This window comes from Dasypus novemcinctus, chromosome 4 (assembly GCF_030445035.2).
Source record: "Dasypus novemcinctus isolate mDasNov1 chromosome 4, mDasNov1.1.hap2, whole genome shotgun sequence".
Lineage (NCBI taxonomy): Eukaryota > Metazoa > Chordata > Mammalia > Cingulata > Dasypodidae > Dasypus > Dasypus novemcinctus.
Genome location: NC_080676.1, coordinates 90723975 through 90729974, shown reverse-complemented (window position 1 = coordinate 90729974; position 6000 = coordinate 90723975).

Genomic DNA, 6000 nt, shown 5'->3' with positions numbered 1-6000 from the left:
CAATATTATTTTACTTAAATTTCTATATACTTAGGAGTTTTGTGTGTCACTACAGAAAGTCATGATTTTTTTCATGTCACCAAAGTAAAAATTAAGTGTAACAACTTAAAATGAGGTCATTAATAGAAGTAATTCCAAATCTTAATTATATGATGGTCTCATACATTAATATATGTGTGATATAAAGCAGTTTTGAATATTTCCTGGAAGAATTATGAAAAAAGTAAAATGCAAACAACTAATCCAGAAGCAAAACCAGTTTTAAACTGCTTCATGTAGACCTCTAGATGAGTTCTAACATTTTCAAAAGTATAAATGTTTTTATCAGTCTAGTGCTACAGCCTCCTATCATAGTGTATGTGTGTTATCTGCTCCAAAGGTCCTCAGACTTTGCTGGGCATCAGAATCATATTTGGGGAAAGGGGCAAAGAATGCTGTTAAAAATACTTATCATCCTTATGGGTGATAGTTAATAGCAATATTGTAATATTTTTGCAGCAATGGCAAAGAAGATATTATATAAATTCTAAGGGAGAACAATAGGCGATTATAAGGGAGCATGGGATTTTTCCTTTTGGAGTGATGAAAATGTTTTAAAATTGATTGAAGCAATGACAGTGTAACTCAGTGATGTAAATGACAGTAACTGACTGTACACTTTGAATGGATTGTACAATGCATGGGACTGTATAAAACAGTGAATTTTTTGGTGGAAGATGGACTGTGGTTAACACAACAAATATGAGAATGTTTTTCTCATGAACTATAAGAAACATAAAATACTAACAGGGTGTTAATAATCAGGTGGGTTGGAGAAAAAAATACACTATTTTAAGATATTGCCTATAGATAACAGTAATTTTTTAGGAGGTATTAAAGATTGAACCCAGGACCTCATGGGAAGCTGGTGCTCAACCAGAGCTACATTCCCTCCCCAGTGAGAGTCGTTTTTTTTGTTGGTGTATACACCATAATGTGTTTATCCATTCATTAGTTGATGGACACCTGAGTTGTTTTCAACTTCAGGCTATCATGAATAACACTGCTATGAACATCGGTGTGCAGATGTATGTTCAGATGAACTGCTCAGTTCTTCTGGGTATATATCTAGCAATGGTATTGCCAAGTAGATCATGGCAAATCTATAATTCCACTTCCTTAGGAATTGCTAAACAGTTTTCCACAGTGGCTGTACCATTCTACATTTCCACCAACAGTGAACCAATGCTCTTTCATAGTTTCTAACAAATGTTTCATAACAATGCAAGGTGTTAGTAGGGTAATCTATAGGAGCTCTGTATGATGATATGCATGTTTGTTTTGCAAGTTCTCAATTTTTACTATACATTTATTGTTTTATGTATTTCATGTATGAATGATATGCTTCAATAAAATTTTTTAAAAATGAAAATAAAATACTGGTTTTTTTAAAAGATTTTTTATTTATTTCTCTCCCCATCTCCCCCTTTCCCCAGTTGTCTGCTCTCTGTGTCTATTTGCTGTGTTCTTCTGTGACTGCTTCTATCCTTATCAGTGGCACCAGGAATTTGTGTTTCTTTTTGTTGTGTCATCTTGTTGTGTGAGCTCGCCGTGTGTGGCACCATTCCTGGGCAGGCTGCACTTTCTTTCACGTTGGGTGGCTCTCCTTACAGGACGCACTCATTGTGCGTGGGGTTCCCCTATGCGGACACTCCTTGCACGCATCAGCACTGTGCATGGGCCAATTCCACATGGGTCAAGAAGGCCCAGGGTTTGAGCCACAGATCTCCCATGTGGTAGGCAGATGCCCTATTCATTGGGCCAAGTCCGCTTCCCAAAAATACTGGTTCTTAAAGCCTATCTGAGACATACTGCATTAAAGTCAAGCAAAAATATTTTAAGAAAGTTCTCCAGTGATTTTGATGCCCACAAAATTTAAGAACCACTGTTATATATTTGTCTTTCAGAACTGAAAGATCCAGAACAGGTAAATGCTAAAGAAATTTCATATTGATCTTTATGTTGATATCTGGTGTATAATGAAAAACTTGCCTGGTCTGTGTCCCAACCTCCTGAGGAAGGAAGCTCTGAAATTTGGATTTCCTATGATGAGCATCTTTTTTTCTTCATGCTGGGTCCAGGACTACACCTAATAGTTAAAGGATAGGATCTTCAGGGTTAGGTTGGTGGACTGGACACATCAGAAAGGCCAAGCAGGTGATTAGGAGTTTGGGAATTTGACACATTTTATCAGCCCACCTCCCCTACTTCAGACTGACTTCAACTGCATAGGCATTGATTTTAATTTCCTGTTTCCTGTCTGCTGAAGCAAATACCATGTAGTGTGTTGGCTTAAGCAGTGGAGGTTTATTGGCTACAGTTTTGAGGTTAGAAGTCCAAAATCAAGGCATCATTAAGGCAATGCTTTCTCTTAGAAGACTAAGTTCTGGGGCTGGCTGCCAGAGATCCTTGGTCCTTCTCTGTCACATGGCAATGCACATGGCTGCATCTTCTGGCTTCTCCTTTCTCTTCATTCATTGATGTTCAGTTTCTGGATGCTCCCTCTGGCTTTCTTTCTGTGTGTGACATTCCCTATAAGATCTTCAGTAATAGGATTAAGACCCATCCTGATTCTGGTGGGGCATACCTTAACTGAAGTAAACGTATCAAAAGGTCCTATTTACAAGAGTTCACACATTTTTCTTAAGTACATAGCTCCAACCCACCAGAGCACTGATTCTATCAGTCTTGCCTATGTAATGAAAACCCATATAAATTTGGAATACTTGAAACTCTGAGGAGCTTCCGCAGTTGAGAAAATACATTGCTGTGCCAAGAGTGTGACACATTCTGATTCCATACAGAAGGGACACAGAAACTTGCGTTTGAGACCCTCCCACACCTTGCCCTATGCCTCTTTTCCTTTGGCTTCTTATTTGTATCCTTTTATTATAACAAAATTATAATCGTTGAGTATAGCAGTTTCAGTGAATTCTGTGAGTCATTCTAGCAAATTATTGAGCCTAACGGGGTGATGGAAACTCCCAAATTTGCAGCCAATTGGTGAGAAGTGCAGATGGCCTGGACCCTGAACTTGTGAATGGTGCCTAACAGGGAATCTTGTAGATAACTGCCCTTATCCTATGGAGTCTGACCAAACTCCAAAAGTTAGAATCAGAATTGAATAGTATTGAGGTAACTACAGTATTTTCAGTTGGTGTCAGAAGTTGTTGTGGAAGTTATAGAAGTTTATGATCCCCTATAAAAATGTTTTTCCTAACTTTCTACTCCTTAAATATCCCTTTGAAGAAAAACTATAAAGAAAATGGTTCCTCAATATAAAAATGTGTTTTCTCACATTCATTCCTAGACTTAAAAAGCATACAGCATAATTATTATTTAAAGATGACTCTGGTTCTGTATTAAAGTGATAAATGTGCTATTCCATTTTCTCGGTGTGTGATATTCCATCAGATTTGTCTTTGTCTTTCCCACCAGCTATAAAATCACAGCCTTTCTTGTCAATTAATTTTCTTGGCATGTGGGTGTTTGTATACATATGTATATAAATGCACAAAGCATTTAAAAAGATTGGAAATCAGACAATAAAAAAGCTTTTATCTTTTTTTAACCATGTAGACTTTTGGTTTTTTACACATCATCTGTGAAACTTCAACTAGCAAATGAACAAACAAAAAGTGTTAAGATCATGAAAGAAATGCTGAAATGCCATGCCCATTTGCTTCAAAAACATCTTTAATAGCTCCATGAATACTTGTCAATCACTATGTGCTCTTGATTTCCATGGTTATTTAAACATAATTTCTAGTTTCTTGTTGAAATATTTCTCCAGAACCTTTAGTATCTTCTACATAATGCTTATTTTCCATATTAAAATAAAAATTCCTTTCCAATTGATTTCTCTTTGTATCCCTTCAATTGCTAAAGTTGCTACTACAATTCACAAAATATTCAAATTCCAAACTTTCCTGTCATTTCTTGAATCAAAATACTCACCTGAATGCTTTTTGGATAATTTCAGTATATGTTTATTTCTGCCAGGCAAACCATTTCAGAATGCCTAACAATAAATTATCACCTGTCTAAAGAAGTCATGCTGTTTGAAGGGTTTTTCTGAGCTTAATTCCCTAAAGCAAAATGTAACAGGTTCATTTAACATTTCTTCAAAAAGAAGAGAAACATATACAATGCAAAACTGAGATTTTAATATGGTCTATGTCATATTAGTATCTCAAGACGTCTTACAATGAATTTTCTGAAAGCAATGGTAGACATTCAAAACCAGAACTTAAACTACAAAGAGAATTAAACTTGAAGAAGAGGACACCCAGCTTCACAATAACTCATGTTGTAACATGCTTCCAAACACAAAATTAAATTCAGTACAGTAGCAGGACATAGGTTAAAGTACTTTGGAACTCACAGAAAATGTAGTTTTTAGCTCCGTGTATTGCCATCACTATAAGGAAATGAAGTAAAAACTACAAGTTTGCTTTTGACCTCTGATTGGTGTCAGTGATAGTAACTCCAGCTGCAAAAGTAGGCCTTCAATTTCTTTTCTGTGCCTATGCACAGAGAAGTTCTTTAGACTCAAATAAATGATCAGATACTAGCCTGTAAATGGCAAGAAGGTCTAAATGACATCAACAGACATAATCCGCTCCCAGGTCTCTGCTTTAACTTTCCAAGTTAAATGAACCCACACTTCCATTCTTAGAAGTGTCCAGCTAAGGAGATAAAAATCCTTTTTTTTTTTCATTGTGTGTTCCCATTACTTTCTATTAGAACTGAACTGTCAAAGATCCCCTATCTGGACAAAATTAGCTAGACATAGGGCACAAAGAATTATCATGATTGCTTCATCACTATCTACCATAGCTCTTCACCTGGAGGCTAAATTATTAAAAAACAGAAAATTACTGAAGCCTTTGAGACAAGTTAAAATAATCTGATTGTGGAAATGAATGTCAGAGTACTTCTCAGAGGCTAGTAAAGTAAGGGCCAGACAGGATAATCTTCTCCTCTGCCAGGGCAGATTATGTCTGCCAGATTAACATTCCATGAGAAGGAAAAATAAGAACTGCTGTGTTCAGTCATAATCTAGCTTTGAGAGTCTTCTTTGCATGGAAGGAGGCAAGTTGAAAGGTACAAATATATTTTGATGAAGCAAAAATATTATTTATGGACTCTTCTTCTCAACCCAAATCCTTGACAGAGAAAGAATATGGCTTTTGAGGAAGCTATCACTTGTATTCTATTGTCTCGTTATAAAAATCAATAGCATTCAGCTGTGAATAAAACAGATGAAAACACAGATGATGAAAAGTCACCTGGGTCAGCTGGTATGGATTTCGGCAAAACTGACTTTGCTGGGTTTCCATTCAGAGTCCTAAAAGAGACAATTTTGAAAAACCAGTTATATGTCTCTCCTCTGACAAAGGGGTCAAAGCTGCTGATTTTTGATCTGCTGAGCACTGTTCTCAGCCAAGTTCTAATCTGCCTTGAAGGAAAACTGCAGTGATTATTATATTTCACCTGTGAGAGTTAAATAAGTATTTACTGACAAAGAATGTTGGTACATACCTCAGATATAGATTTTCTGTCTACTTTCAATTTGTTGTGAGACTCATGTGCCATGATTTTTCTGAGCCTCCAGTCATCATGTAAAAATCTTTGTTCAGTCACAGAAAGGAAAAAATTAGATTTAGCTATGCAAACACTGCTATATCAGGGAGCCATCACTGAAGGTCCTTGGTTGTTCAAAATATCCTCATCCACTTGGCATCAATAGAACAAGGTGAAGTTTCCTAACTTTATTTAAATTTTTTTGCTAAATTACCATTCAGCTAATTCCCATATGCCTTTGTTCTATCCATATTGTTTATAATTTTCTTCAAAAGTAAGTACAATGGAACCTCCTAAATCTAACTGAAACCATTCTTTCCTTATCACCATACAAATATTTCCTCCCTTAGAATATGCCTCTTCCAGAAAACATTT